Source organism: Amphiura filiformis, chromosome 1 (genome assembly GCF_039555335.1).
Source record: "Amphiura filiformis chromosome 1, Afil_fr2py, whole genome shotgun sequence".
Classification (NCBI taxonomy): domain Eukaryota; kingdom Metazoa; phylum Echinodermata; class Ophiuroidea; order Amphilepidida; family Amphiuridae; genus Amphiura; species Amphiura filiformis.
The window spans coordinates 45527282-45544039 of NC_092628.1; the positions used below are offsets into that span (position 1 = coordinate 45527282).

Below are 16758 nucleotides of genomic sequence, written 5' to 3' on the forward strand. Positions count from 1 at the left end.
TAGTATGGTCGTTGAAGAGGAAAAACAGTGGCTACCAGGAAAAAATTGGTAAAAAGCTGATTTTTGCACCAGACAAGCAGAATATATCATAGAACATCATATCCAAAATCCGAAAAAATCCTCTTTGGGGAATTCGTTTTATCCAAGATGGCCGCCAAAATGACCGCCACAACATATAATTAGCTGTATCTTAGCTTCTAAAGCAGATATGATGATGATTTTAGAGTCTTTGAATAGGTTTAAGAGGTCAGAGAATTCAAATTTGTACAAATCTAACACACTGATGTCTTCAATCACACTGAAATCCAAGATGGCCGCCAAAATGGCCGCCACAACATATAATTAGCTGTATCTTAGCTTCTAAAGCAGATATGATGATGATTTTAGTATCTTTGAATAGGTTTAAGAGGTCAGAGAATTCAAATTTGTACAAATCTAACACACTAATGTCTTCAATTACACTGAAATCCAAGATGGCCGCCAAAATGGCCACCACCACATATGATTAGATATATCTCCGCTTCTGAAGCATATATGATAATGATTTGAGTGTCCTTGAATCTATTTCAGAGGTCAAAGAATTCAAATTTGTACGTATCTAAAACACTGAAGTCTTCATTCACACTGGAATCCAGGATGGCTGCCAAAATGGCCACCACCACCACATGTTATGTTTAGGTATATTTTGGCTAATGAAGCAGATATGATAATGATTTTAGTAGCTTTTAGTGTCTTTGAATAGGTTTTAGGAGTCAATTTTGTATTTATCTTCACAAGTATATGTCTTTACTGACACTGCAATCCAACATGGCCCTCAATATTGCTAAAATCAAACATGATTAGCTTCTGAAGCCAATATAATGGTGATTTTAATCTTTGAATAGATTTTTAAGAGAATGTAGGTTTTAAGGGTCAGAGAATTGTTGCAATTACTTAAAACCCGGGCTTATAACACTGAAGTGCAAGTTGCAATAGAATCCCAAATAGCTGCCACCACATGTGAATATATATCTCAGCTTCTGAAGCAAAAGTAGCTGTCTTCGTTCTCATCTACAGGTATAATCGCCTCAGCGTTTTGGCAATGTTCTCCTGTGTAATCTTCACAAGCTGTGACACATTTAAGTCCATTTTTGCGACAGGATCATCCGTTATTTACACAAGAATTCCTGGAGAAAAGTTTACAATTGTATCGTACAAGCTTAAGCAAGCTATGTGGTGCTGCATCTAAATTCGTAAGGACCGGTGCTAGAAGAACGATGTCAGAGTGTTTCCAGCCCCATTGCTTTAAATTGGATTCAAGTCATTGTTTGTTAGCTTTCTCCAAAGTATGACCTGTAAAAGAACCCGCAGACTGTGAAAATACGCTGCTCTTTCAGTAGGTGAAAGCTTTTGTAGATAGCTGTGGATCAAATGATGCTTTATTTGACGATACCATCGCCATGGATTAAGCGAACCGTAGACCGTTTAAAGAATCTTCTTCTCTGCCACCATATAAGACAACACATAATCTGATGCACAGTCTGAGTGTTCTTTTGCAGGTCATACTTTGCAGAAAGCTCACAAACAATAACTTGGATCCAAATCAATGGGGTTGGAAACTCTCTGACACCGTACTAGCACCGGTCCTTACGGATGTAGATACAGCACCACAAGGCTTGCTTTTAAGCAATTTGTATGATACAAATGTAAACTATCCTCCAGGAGTCCGGAGTCCTTGTGGAAATAACGGGCGTTCCTGTCGCAAAAAGGGATTTAAATGTGTCACAACTTGTGGAGATTGCAGAGGAGAAAATTGCCAAAACGCTGAGGCGATTATACTTGCAGTTGAAGTCGAAGATAGCTACTTTTGCTTCTGAAACTGAGATATAGAAAATCATGTGGTGGCAGCTGTTTTGGATTCTATTGTTACTGAGCACTTACTTCCGTGTTTTAAGTAATTGCAACATTGAAATCGGAAACCCATAAAACCTACATTTTCTTAAAAGCCTATTCAAAGATTAAAATCATCATTATATTGGTTTCAGAAGCTGAGATATACAGTTAAGCATGTTTGATTTTCGCCATATTGAGGATCATCTTGGATTACAGTGTGAGTGAAGACTTGACTTAGTACTTTAGATAAATACAAAATTGACTTCTGCGTCACCTAAAACATATTCAAAGACACTAAAATCATTATCATATCTGCTTCATAAGCCAAAATATACCTAAACATAACACGTGGTGGTGGCGGCCATTTTGGCGGCCATCTTGGATTCCAGTGTGAATGAAGACTTCAGTGTTTTAGATACGTACAGATTTGAATTCTTTGACCTCTGAAATATATTCAAGGACACTAAAATCATCATCATATCTGCTTCAGAAGCGGAGATATATCTAATCATATGTGGTGGTGACCATTTTGGCGGCCATCTTGGATTTCAGTGTAATTGAAGACATCAGTGTGTTAGATTTGTACAAATTTGAATTCTCTGACCTCTTAAACCTATTCAAAGACACTAAAATCATCATCATATCTGCTTTAGAAGCTAAGATACAGCTAATTATATGTTGTGGCAGCCATTTTGGCGGCCATCTTGGATTTCAGTGTGATTGAAGACATCAGTGTGTTAGATTTGCACAAATTTGAATTCTCTGACCTCTTAAACCTATTCAAAGACACTAAAATCATCATCATATCTGCTTTAGAAGCTAAGATACAGCTAATTATATGTTGTGGCAGCCATTTTGGCGGCCATCTTGATAAAACAAATTCCCCAAGGAGGATTTCTTCGGATTTTGGATATGATGTTTTATGATGTATTCTGCTTGTCTGGTGCAAAAATCAGCTTTTTACCAATTTTTTCCGGGTCAAAATGTCCAACGACCATACTACAAGGGAAACTCTTGGTTAACCCACTTTTGGTAAGTAGCTGTCCCCCCTGACAAGTTGCACATTTTTGGCCCTGTGGGCACCACTCTTATCATAAAGGGTACTTTGTTGACATTAAAATATTCACATCAATTGAGGCTTTGTTATTGCTCATCTTCCAGTACACTTCAGTTGGATTAATATAATTAAAGTAGAACGCTAGAATAGATTATCCTTGCAGAAGTGGAACAGTATAAAGCATGTTGACAACACCTATCTGCATTAAGACATTTCTTGTGTGCACTGAGTTCGCAGAGGTATATGTATGAGCTCTCCCTGACAAGAAACACACAACTTTCTAGGGGGAACAGCTACAAATGTTACGGTGGGACATTCTATAATATAATATTTTGTCTACTGCATTTTATTCCCGTTTTTATTAGTAGTACTAGTAGTAGTAAATGGTTAATTAACAAGTTTATTTTAGACATCAAATAACATATTATATCACGCATAGGCCTACAATCAATGTGAGCAATGCACTACTTCATCAATGATCAATAGACCTACACATCTAGTAGACGCGCGCAAGATCAGCCGGCTGATTTTTGATGTAATCTTATGTTAATTTTTGCTATCTACTGAAGATAGCTCGAGACAAATGGTACCGAAGTGCCGAATAAGCCTATACACTGTATACATCTATCAGCGAGTTGAATTGCTAGTGGTACTAGTATTATATGACTCGGTTACCGGTAGTAAATCGGCTGCATCTTGCCAAAGACGACCAGTTTACCTTGTAAAAGTGGCACTGAATTTGTAAACTTACGCTGACCGGACGTGCAACCCGTGATTTATTATAGTTCCTAAAAATGAAAAGACTGGGATGTTATTAGAACAATGCACAATTTGATTAGAGTTTATAGTCGTAAGTTTCATGAGGAGAAATAAATTATTGCACGATTAATATAGAAACGATTGGGGAAAGGTGAGCAACCAACCAAGTCAATGCTAAGCTATGAGTAAGCTTAAATCGCAGCTTCAGATGTCTACGGCCATACCACGTCGAATACACCGGTTCTCGTCCGATCACCGAAGTTAAGCAACGTAGGACCCGGTTAATAATGGGAGACCGCCTGGGAATACCGGGTGCTGTAGACTTTGCATTCTAATCCTTCTTTTTATTTTTTACTCGTGTTGAAGTTTGTTTCCTCTACTCCTGTGATGTAATTTTTCGATCTACAAAGCAGCTTTATTCAGAATATGAGTTTTTTTTATTGAAGTTTCTGGAAGCTTCTGGAGCACACCGGCATGATTAATGGCTAACAGAGGGCCACCACATAGCACCAACATCAGTGGCGTAGCCAAAGCCCCCCCTCTGTGAGAAGCCCCTGCCTGCGTGGGATGATGGCCGCCCAGATATTTGAGATTTTTAGGCTTTTGTATTTTCGTCAAAGTTTGCCCCTTCGAAAGTTGCCCCCCACTTCGCCCACCCTCTGAAAAATTGCTGGCCACGCCACTGACATGGTCAGCTGCTATATGGATGGGCGACCAACCAGGTGGTATGCGCCGTGCATTCTCTAAATTCAGTAAATTTCCATCGTCAACCGTGCAATTGAATGGGAGTATTTTGAAATTTTAAAACGCTTGAAATGTCACAAACAAATAGGCCTATGTTAATAAATAATATAAATAGGCCTACAAGCCAAAACCTTTGGGGCTCGATAATGAACCCCACAAAACTAACCGAGTATATGGAAAATGCCATACGACCGAGCGGTTTTGCCAGCTCTCTCCGACCATCATGCCACTCGCCGCCTGCGACCAACAACGTTTTGAATGAATAAATGAGCATTATTCACAACTGAAAATCTGTGTCAATTTGCAATTTTACCGATTAAAAACAAATCAACAAATTATACTACTGAAACTTACTATTTTTATGGTGTAGACCTTCGGCGTGGTAGAAAGACTGACAGTGAGAGCGGGTGCTTAAGGTGGCTGTGTACTCTCAGACATGCATGTAGTAAAAGTGCAATAACTTTGTAATTATTCGCGCAAAACATATAAAAGTATACATTTTTATGAAGGCAAGACATCAATAAATCTTAATATAAATACAGATATGGGATAAAAACAACAATTTTGAAGAAAATCACAATAAAGTGAGTTTTTGGCAATATTTGTTAGGTACATCATAACAAAAAAAAACTCTTTCCAAAATATTTTATTTTGTTTTTAGCTCAATCTTGAGGCTCCATTCCAAAAACGTTTTTTTTATTTTTTGATATTGGCCTTATTTTTGAAATATTGACCATATAAGGCATCAAAATGAACTTTTTAAAATTCAAAAACGACTATTTGCACAAAATGATGCCCAAAATCGAAGTAGACCAAAATATAAAAAATGAGAAAACCGTTTCTTGAGTCGATCATGCTTTTTACGATGATCATATTTGCTTACCTATAGATGCTGTATTTATTGAGTTATCGTGTACCTAAATCGTCATTTTACCGAGAAAATGAACATTGAAATAATGGCCGTTGAAGTTTAAAGTGGTCACATTTTGCACTTTCATCGAATCTCACAGGAGAATGCGACAGTTTTCGTTTTTGTAACTTATATTACGTGAACATCGGGTAAATCCACAGCCCCTTGAGAAGTTTGAGCGAAATCCATTCATAACTTGATATTTAAATCGGGGAAAGAACTTGAAAAACCCACATTTTATCAGCTAAAACGGAGCCATTTGACCACTAGGTTTTTGTGAAATCAGTGCTTCCGTGGTGTTTCCATAAGATGCGCCGCGCATGCAGATAAGCGTCGCGTATGCGTCGCGTATTTGTGCGTTAACAAATTGCGCGATACGCAACGCGATGAGTTGTTGCGCGCGTGTACCTTGCTGGTTCAACAAAGATTTTCTTTCCTTTTCAATTTCAAACACGAGTGGAATAGTGAAATAAAATCCTTAAAATATTGCAGTTGGAGTTTACAAATCTGGATTTTCATTCCTTGTATTTATAAAAACATAACGAGGTACAAACATATCATAAAAACTCAATTTTGAGAAAGAAACAATGGCTAGAGTACACAGCCGCGTTAAGATCTCAGGCATTTCCAAGTAGAAATTCCTCCTTTTCACAAAATAGAGCAATAAGACACAGTTTCTTTGGTAAAATAAAAACGTAAATAGATGACACGGAAAAATCTCAGTTTCTTCAAAACTCTTGCTAGAAGTTGAACAGGACAAGTACCGTAATTAAAAATACGTATCAACAAACTGCTGTCCGCGATTGTTTTGATTTGTTGTCAGGCGACAATATTGTCAATGATATGCGTATCGCGTGTGTAATGCGTACGCGTAAACTTAAACCATTTTTTCACGCGCATACCGCGCCCTGACATCGACGTGCTTGATGATGGCTCACGTCCTGCAATGCTATTCAGGTTCAAACAAAAAACCGTATCCCATGTTGACATTAATCTGTGCTTCTCCAAAATGTAAAATGACGACTTTTGTTTGTTTGTTTATTTCTTTGTTTGTGTGTAGGCCCTATTTCAATGGGGTGTTGGTGTTATGAGTTGCAAAATGTTGTTTGAATTTTAACTTCTTTAAGTTTAATTTAATTTAATTTAATTTAATTTAATTTAAATTAATTTAATTTAATTTAATTTAATTTTATTTTATTTTAGATCGATTTATTTGATTATATGGTTATCATTCATTCATTCATTCTATCATTCATTCGTTCATTCATTCATGTATGTATCTGTAATTCAATATTTGCCTTCCACACAAGGGAAACTCTTGGTTAACCCACTTTTGGTAAGTAGCTGTCCCCCCTGACAAGTTGCACATTTTTGGCCCTGTGGGCACCACTCTTATCATAAAGGGTACTTTGTTGACATTAAAATATTCACATCAATTGAGGCTTTGTTATTGCTCATCTTCCAGTACACTTCAGTTGGATTAATATAATTAAAGTAGAACGCTAGAATAGATTATCCTTGCAGAAGTGGAACAGTATAAGCATGTTGACAACACCTATCTGCATTAAGACATTTCTTGTGTGCACTGAGTTCGCAGAGGTATATGTATGAGCTCTCCCTGACAAGAAACACACAAAGTACCAGGGGAACAGCTACAAATGTTACGGTGGGACATTCTATAATATAATATTTTGTCTACTGCATTTTATTCCCGTTTTTATTAGTAGTACTAGTAGTAGTAAATGGTTAATTAACAAGTTTATTTTAGACATCAAATAACATATTATATCACGCATAGGCCTACAATCAATGTGAGCAATGCACTACTTCATCAATGATCAATAGACCTACACATCTAGTAGACGCGCGCAAGATCAGCCGGCTGATTTTTGATGTAATCTTATGTTAATTTTTGCTATCTACTGAAGATAGCTCGAGACAAATGGTACCGAAGTGCCGAATAAGCCTATACACTGTATACATCTATCAGCGAGTTGAATTGCTAGTGGTACTAGTATTATATGACTCGGTTACCGGTAGTAAATCGGCTGCATCTTGCCAAAGACGACCAGTTTACCTTGTAAAAGTGGCACTGAATTTGTAAACTTACGCTGACCGGACGTGCAACCCGTGATTTATTATAGTTCCTAAAAATGAAAAGACTGGGATGTTATTAGAACAATGCACAATTTGATTAGAGTTTATAGTCGTAAGTTTCATGAGGAGAAATAAATTATTGCACGATTAATATAGAAACGATTGGGGAAAGGTGAGCAACCAACCAAGTCAATGCTAAGCTATGAGTAAGCTTAAATCGCAGCTTCAGATGTCTACGGCCATACCACGTCGAATACACCGGTTCTCGTCCGATCACCGAAGTTAAGCAACGTAGGACCCGGTTAATAATGGGAGACCGCCTGGGAATACCGGGTGCTGTAGACTTTTGCATTCTAATCCTTCTTTTTTATTTTTTACTCGTGTTGAAGTTTGTTTCCTCTACTCCTGTGATGTAATTTTTCGATCTACAAAGCAGCTTTATTCAGAATATGAGTTTTTTTTTATTGAAGTTTCTGGAAGCTTCTGGAGCACACCGGCATGATTAATGGCTAACAGAGGGCCACCACATAGCACCAACATCAGTGGCGTAGCCAAAGCCCCCCCTCTGTGAGAAGCCCCTGCCTGCGTGGGATGATGGCCGCCCAGATATTTGAGATTTTTAGGCTTTTGTATTTTCGTCAAAGTTTGCCCCTTCGAAAGTTGCCCCCCCACTTCGCCCACCCTCTGAAAAATTGCTGGCCACGCCACTGACATGGTCAGCTGCTATATGGATGGGCGACCAACCAGGTGGTATGCGCCGTGCATTCTCTAAATTCAGTAAATTTCCATCGTCAACCGTGCAATTGAATGGGAGTATTTTGAAATTTTAAAACGCTTGAAATGTCACAAACAAATAGGCCTATGTTAATAAATAATATAAATAGGCCTACAAGCCAAAACCTTTGGGGCTCGATAATGAACCCCACAAAACTAACCGAGTATATGGAAAATGCCATACGACCGAGCGGTTTTGCCAGCTCTCTCCGACCATCATGCCACTCGCCGCCTGCGACCAACAACGTTTTGAATGAATAAATGAGCATTATTCACAACTGAAAATCTGTGTCAATTTGCAATTTTACCGATTAAAAACAAATCAACAAATTATACTACTGAAACTTACTATTTTTATGGTGTAGACCTTCGGCGTGGTAGAAAGACTGACAGTGAGAGCGGGTGCTTAAGATCTCAGGCATTTCCAAGTAGAAATTCCTCCTTTTCACAAAATAGAGCAATAAGACACAGTTTCTTTGGTAAAATAAAAACGTAAATAGATGACACGGAAAAATCTCAGTTTCTTCAAAACTCTTGCTAGAAGTTGAACAGGACAAGTACCGTAATTAAAAATACGTATCAACAAACTGCTGTCCGCGATTGTTTTGATTTGTTGTCAGGCGACAATATTGTCAATGATATGCGTATCGCGTGTGTAATGCGTACGCGTAAACTTAAACCATTTTTTCACGCGCATACCGCGCCCTGACATCGACGTGCTTGATGATGGCTCACGTCCTGCAATGCTATTCAGGTGCAAACAAAAACCGTATCCCATGTTGACATTAATCTGTGCTTCTCCAAAATGTAAAATGACGACTTTTGTTTGTTTGTTTATTTCTTTGTTTGTGTGTAGGCCCTATTTCAATGGGGTGTTGGTGTTATGAGTTGCAAAATGTTGTTTGAATTTTAACTTCTTTAAGTTTAATTTAATTTAATTTAATTTAATTTAATTTAATTTAATTTAATTTTATTTTATTTTATTTTATTTTATTTTATTTTAGATCGATTTATTTGATTATATGGTTATCATTCATTCATTCATTCTATCATTCATTCGTTCATTCATTCATGTATGTATCTGTAATTCAATATTTGCCTTCCACACAAGGGAAACTCTTGGTTAACCCACTTTTGGTAAGTAGCTGTCCCCCTGACAAGTTGCACATTTTTGGCCCTGTGGGCACCACTCTTATCATAAAGGGTACTTTGTTGACATTAAAATATTCACATCAATTGAGGCTTTGTTATTGCTCATCTTAGGTCCGGTGCCAAACATCTCCTGAAGCAAGTTAGGACGCGTAGCTCTTTCGGTGACAGAGCATTTGCAGCTTCTGCCCCAAGACTGTGGAATCAACTGCCTGAAACAATAAAGTGTGCTGGTTCTGTTCATAGTTTTAAGTCACAACTCAAGACGTACCTTTTTAAATTATAGCTTCACAGTACAATGTATAGGGTTTTTGTGTGCAATTTGTATTTTTACAGGTTCATAACTGATGCTTCCCAGCTCAAGTATTATATTATTGTATGAGAAAAGTGTATTTTATAAATGTCATATTTGATCGAATTCAAATTTGTCTTTGCCATGTTGTCGTATAATTTTGTTGGTGTGTGGGAGGCTCATGGATGTGTTTACATCAGTGAGTCTCTTACACACTCTACACAGGCATCTCCATCCTTGGATGGAGATGGTTGTGTATAGTTTATTGTGTGCTTTCATAATATGTGTAGTTTCATAATATGTGGTTCAAAGTGCAATTTAAATTGTGCAGTAGTCTCTCACCTCAATAATGTTTGTTATCAATTTTGTGTGTGGTATTTATTTGATGAGAATTAATAATGTATTATTTACTTTGGTTATTTTATTACATTGGTATAATATTTATTGAAATTGCATTGATTATATATGTTCAAGGGGCATGGGAGGCCCATGGATTTGCTCTTTATGCTACATCGGTGGGTCTGTCATGCTTCTTACACAGATAGCCTTGTTTTGCCATGTATTATTCAAGTTGCTGCTGTATATATATTTTTGTTAGTGTGTGGGAGGCTCATGGATGTTTACATCGATGAGTCTCTTACACACCAGGTTTTCCACAGGCATCTCCATCTTTGGATGGAGATGGTTGTGTATAGTTTATTTTGGTTTCAGTGTGCTTTTGCTATATGATATTAATAGTGTCATTTATTTGTCATGTAAAATTGTAGTTTCAAAATGTGTGGTATTTTATTTGATGAGAATAATGTATTATTTAGTGTGGTCATAATATTACATTGGTTATTTGTTTTTTTTTTTTTTTTTGTTCAAGGGGCATGGGAGGCCCACGGATTGGCTCTTATGCTACATCGGTGGGTCTCTCATGCTTCTTTACTTAGATATCCCCGCCCATCCTTTGGATGGAGTAGGTTTTGTTTTTGCTTGAGTTTAGATTGGTTATGCCATGTATTTCTGCTGTTGAGTATAATTTTGTTTGTGTGTGGGAGGCTCATGGATGTGTTTACATCGATGAGTCTCTCACACAGTGTACACTGGCATCTCCATCTTTGGATGGAGATGGTTGTGTACCTTTTTTGAGATTATTAGTGTCATTTTTATTATGTTAAGCTGTATTTTTATCTTGTATATTGATGTATTGATGATGCCGGTGTGAGGTGCACCGACAGTCCCCCTGGGGATTTTGTCGGTGGGCCTCTCACTGGTGTTATTCTTGCCATTCTAATGTTGTTTGCTTGCAGCTGGTCTGCTGTTTTATGCATAGTATTGTTTGTATAATTCTTAAGTTAAAATCATTTATTGTAAATTAATTTTGGTAGTTTTTAAATCTGTAAAGCGCATTGAGGAATCTGAGATTCACAATGCGCTATATAAATGCTGTTTTATTATTATTATTATTATTATCTTCCAGTACACTTCAGTTGGATTAATATAATTAAAGTAGAACGCTAGAATAGATTATCCTTGCAGAAGTGGAACAGTATAAAGCATGTTGACAACACCTATCTGCATTAAGACATTTCTTGTGTGCACTGAGTTCGCAGAGGTATATGTATGAGCTCTCCTGACAAGAAACACACAACTTACCAGGGGAACAGCTACAAATGTTACGGTGGGACATTCTATAATATAATATTTTGTCTACTGCATTTTATTCCCGTTTTTATTAGTAGTACTAGTAGTAGTAAATGGTTAATTAACAAGTTTATTTTAGACATCAAATAACATATTATATCACGCATAGGCCTACAATCAATGTGAGCAATGCACTACTTCATCAATGATCAATAGACCTACACATCTAGTAGACGCGCGCAAGATCAGCCGGCTGATTTTTGATGTAATCTTATGTTAATTTTTGCTATCTACTGAAGATAGCTCGAGACAAATGGTACCGAAGTGCCGAATAAGCCTATACACTGTATACATCTATCAGCGAGTTGAATTGCTAGTGGTACTAGTATTATATGACTCGGTTACCGGTAGTAAATCGGCTGCATCTTGCCAAAGACGACCAGTTTACCTTGTAAAAGTGGCACTGAATTTGTAAACTTACGCTGACCGGACGTGCAACCCGTGATTTATTATAGTTCCTAAAAATGAAAAGACTGGGATGTTATTAGAACAATGCACAATTTGATTAGAGTTTATAGTCGTAAGTTTCATGAGGAGAAATAAATTATTGCACGATTAATATAGAAACGATTGGGGGAAAGGTGAGCAACCAACCAAGTCAATGCTAAGCTATGAGTAAGCTTAAATCGCAGCTTCAGATGTCTACGGCCATACCACGTCGAATACACCGGTTCTCGTCCGATCACCGAAGTTAAGCAACGTAGGACCCGGTTAATAATGGGAGACCGCCTGGGAATACCGGGTGCTGTAGACTTTTGCATTCTAATCCTTCTTTTTTATTTTTTACTCGTGTTGAAGTTTGTTTCCTCTACTCCTGTGATGTAATTTTTCGATCTACAAAGCAGCTTTATTCAGAATATGAGTTTTTTTTTATTGAAGTTTCTGGAAGCTTCTGGAGCACACCGGCATGATTAATGGCTAACAGAGGGCCACCACATAGCACCAACATCAGTGGCGTAGCCAAAGCCCCCCCTCTGTGAGAAGCCCCTGCCTGCGTGGGATGATGGCCGCCCAGATATTTGAGATTTTTAGGCTTTTGTATTTTCGTCAAAGTTTGCCCCCTTCGAAAGTTGCCCCCCACTTCGCCCACCCTCTGAAAATTGCTGGCCACGCCACTGACATGGTCAGCTGCTATATGGATGGGCGACCAACCAGGTGGTATGCGCCGTGCATTCTCTAAATTCAGTAAATTTCCATCGTCAACCGTGCAATTGAATGGGAGTATTTTGAAATTTTAAAACGCTTGAAATGTCACAAACAAATAGGCCTATGTTAATAAATAATATAAATAGGCCTACAAGCCAAAACCTTTGGGGCTCGATAATGAACCCCACAAAACTAACCGAGTATATGGAAAATGCCATACGACCGAGCGGTTTTGCCAGCTCTCTCCGACCATCATGCCACTCGCCGCCTGCGACCAACAACGTTTTGAATGAATAAATGAGCATTATTCACAACTGAAAATCTGTGTCAATTTGCAATTTTACCGATTAAAACAAATCAACAAATTATACTACTGAAACTTACTATTTTTATGGTGTAGACCTTCGGCGTGGTAGAAAGACTGACAGTGAGAGCGGGTGCTTAAGATCTCAGGCATTTCCAAGTAGAAATTCCTCCTTTTCACAAAATAGAGCAATAAGACACAGTTTCTTTGGTAAAATAAAAACGTAAATAGATGACACGGAAAAATCTCAGTTTCTTCAAAACTCTTGCTAGAAGTTGAACAGGACAAGTACCGTAATTAAAAAATACGTATTAACAAACTGCTGTCCGCGATTGTTTTGATTTGTTGTCAGGCGACAATATTGTCAATGATATGCGTATCGCGTGTGTAATGCGTACGCGTAAACTTAAACCATTTTTTCACGCGCATACCGCGCCCTGACATCGACGTGCTTGATGATGGCTCACGTCCTGCAATGCTATTCAGGTGCAAAAAAAAAACCGTATCCCATGTTGACATTAATCTGTGCTTCTCCAAAATGTAAAATGACGACTTTTGTTTGTTTGTTTATTTCTTTGTTTGTGTGTAGGCCCTATTTCAATGGGGTGTTGGTGTTATGAGTTGCAAAATGTTGTTTGAATTTTAACTTCTTTAAGTTTAATTTAATTTAATTTAATTTAATTTAATTTAATTTTATTTTATTTTATTTTATTTTATTTTATTTTAGATCGATTTATTTGATTATATGGTTATCATTCATTCATTCATTCATTCATTCTATCATTCATTCGTTCATTCATTCATGTATGTATCTGTAATTCAATATTTGCCTTCCACACAAGGGAAACTCTTGGTTAACCCACTTTTGGTAAGTAGCTGTCCCCCTGACAAGTTGCACATTTTTATTCTGTGGGCACCACTCTTATCATAAAGGGTACTTTGTTGACATTAAAATATTCACATCAATTGAGGCTTTGTTATTGCTCATCTTCCAGTACACTTCAGTTGGATTAATATAATTAAAGTAGAACGCTAGAATAGATTATCCTTGCAGAAGTGGAACAGTATAAAGCATGTTGACAACACCTATCTGCATTAAGACATTTCTTGTGTGCACTGAGTTCGCAGAGGTATATGTATGAGCTCTCCCTGACAAGAAACACACAACTTACCAGGGGAACAGCTACAAATGTTACGGTGGGACATTCTATAATATAATATTTTGTCTACTGCATTTTATTCCCGTTTTATTAGTAGTACTAGTAGTAGTAAATGGTTAATTAACAAGTTTATTTTAGACATCAAATAACATATTATATCACGCATAGGCCTACAATCAATGTGAGCAATGCACTACTTCATCAATGATCAATAGACCTACACATCTAGTAGACGCGCGCAAGATCAGCCGGCTGATTTTTGATGTAATCTGATGTTAATTTTGCTATCTACTGAAGATAGCTCGAGACAAATGGTACCGAAGTGCCGAATAAGCCTATACACTGTATACATCTATCAGCGAGTTGAATTGCTAGTGGTACTAGTATTATATGACTCGGTTACCGGTAGTAAATCGGCTGCATCTTGCCAAAGACGACCAGTTTACTTTGTAAAAGTGGCACTGAATTTGTAAACTTACGCTGACCGGACGTGCAACCCGTGATTTATTATAGTTCCTAAAAATGAAAAGACTGGGATGTTATTAGAACAATGCACAATTTGATTAGAGTTTATAGTCGTAAGTTTCATGAGGAGAAATAAATTATTGCACGATTAATATAGAAACGATTGGGGAAAGGTGAGCAACCAACCAAGTCAATGCTAAGCTATGAGTAAGCTTAAATCGCAGCTTCAGATGTCTACGGCCATACAACGTCGAATACACCGGTTCTCGTCCGATCACCGAAGTTAAGCAACGTTGGACCCGGTTAGTAATTACCGCCTGGGAATACCGGGTGCTGTAGACTTTTGCATTCTAATCCTTCTTTTTTATTTTTTACTCGTGTTGAAGTTTGTTTCCTCTACTCCTGTGATGTAATTTTTCGATCTACAAAGCAGCTTTATTCAGAATATGAGTTGTTTTTTTATTGAAGTTTCTGGAAGCTTCTGGAGCACACCGGCATGATTAATGGCTAACAGAGGGCCACCACATAGCACCAACATCAGTGGCGTAGCCAAAGCCCCCCCCTCCTTGAGAAGCCCCCTGCCTGCGTGGGATGATGGCCGCCCAGATATTTGAGATTTTTAGGCTTTTGTATTTTCGTCAAAGTTTGCCCCCTTCGAAAGTTGCCCCCCCCCCCACTTCGCCCACCCTCTGAAAAATTGCTGGCCACGCCACTGACATGGTCAGCTGCTATATGGATGGGCGACCAACCAGGTGGTATGCGCCGTGCATTCTCTAAATTCAGTAAATTTCCATCGTCAACCGTGCAATTGAATGGGAGTATTTTGAAATTTTAAAACGCTTGAAATGTCACAAACAAATAGGCCTATGTTAATAAATAATATAAATAGGCCTACAAGCCAAAACCTTTGGGGCTCGATAATGAACCCCACAAAACTAACCGAGTATATGGAAAATGCCATACGACCGAGCGAGCGGTTTTGCCAGCTCTCTCCGACCATCATGCCACTCGCCGCCTGCGACCAACAACGTTTTGAATGAATAAATGAGCATTATTCACAACTGAAAATCTGTGTCAATTTGCAATTTTACCGATTAAAAACAAATCAACAAATTATACTACTGAAACTTACTATTTTTATGGTGTAGACCTTCGGCGTGGTAGAAAGACTGACAGTGAGAGCGGGTGCTTAAGATCTCAGGCATTTCCAAGTAGAAATTCCTCCTTTTCACAAAATAGAGCAATAAGACACAGTTTCTTTGGTAAAATAAAAACGTAAATAGATGACACGGAAAAATCTCAGTTTCTTCAAAACTCTTGCTAGAAGTTGAACAGGACAAGTACCGTAATTAAAAATACGTATCAACAAACTGCTGTCCGCGATTGTTTTGATTTGTTGTCAGGCGACAATATTGTCAATGATATGCGTATCGCGTGTGTAATGCGTACGCGTAAACTTAAACCATTTTTTCACGCGCATACCGCGCCCTGACATCGACGTGCTTGATGATGGCTCACGTCCTGCAATGCTATTCAGGTGCAAAAAAAAAACCGTATCCCATGTTGACATTAATCTGTGCTTCTCCAAAATGTAAAATGACGACTTTTGTTTGTTTGTTTATTTCTTTGTTTGTGTGTAGGCCCTATTTCAATGGGGTGTTGGTGTTATGAGTTGCAAAATGTTGTTTGAATTTTAACTTCTTTAAGTTTAATTTAATTTAATTTAATTTAATTTAATTTAATTTAATTTAATTTAATTTAATTTAATTTTATTTTAGATCGATTTATTTGATTATATGGTTATCATTCATTCATTCATTCTATCATTCATTCGTTCATTCATTCATGTATGTATCTGTAATTCAATATTTGCCTTCCACACAAGGGAAACTCTTGGTTAACCCACTTTTGGTAAGTAGCTGTCCCCCCTGACAAGTTGCACATTTTTGGCCCTGTGGGCACCACTCTTATCATAAAGGGTACTTTGTTGACACTAGCGGGATACCCGCGCTTCGCGCGTGTCCCCGCTAGATGAGTAGGCCTAAATGGGAGCGTAGTAACAGGAAGAATTACTGAACAGGTAGAATTATTTGAAAATGTACATTTTATTTATCTAAATCTGTCTCTTCTTACATTTTCCTTTTTAGTTTCTTCTGCTTAGCTTGTGATTTTCCGTTTCCATGTTATTTATTTATTTTTTTTATTTAACATCTTTCCCCCGTATTTATTACGTCCTCTCAGTCTCTGTGGACGTGTCCACCCGTTATCACAATCCCGTGACCCGTCGATGTACCTTTTTGTCCTTTATTTTTCCTTCTTTCCGTATTATCATGTCCACTG

At 37.8% G+C, this 16758-nt stretch overlaps 4 pseudogenes; all 4 read left to right on the forward strand.

Annotated features, from left to right (window-relative positions):
* Window positions 1-3898: 3898 nt before the first annotated feature.
* On the forward strand, window positions 3899-4012 carry LOC140169869 (5S ribosomal RNA; annotated as a pseudogene).
* A 3658-nt stretch (window positions 4013-7670) lies between these two features.
* Window positions 7671-7784, forward strand: LOC140169875 (5S ribosomal RNA; annotated as a pseudogene).
* Window positions 7785-11983: 4199 nt separating this feature from the next.
* Window positions 11984-12097, forward strand: LOC140169887 (5S ribosomal RNA; annotated as a pseudogene).
* A 2553-nt stretch (window positions 12098-14650) lies between these two features.
* Window positions 14651-14760, forward strand: LOC140169934 (5S ribosomal RNA; annotated as a pseudogene).
* The last annotated feature ends 1998 nt before the right edge of the window (window positions 14761-16758 follow it).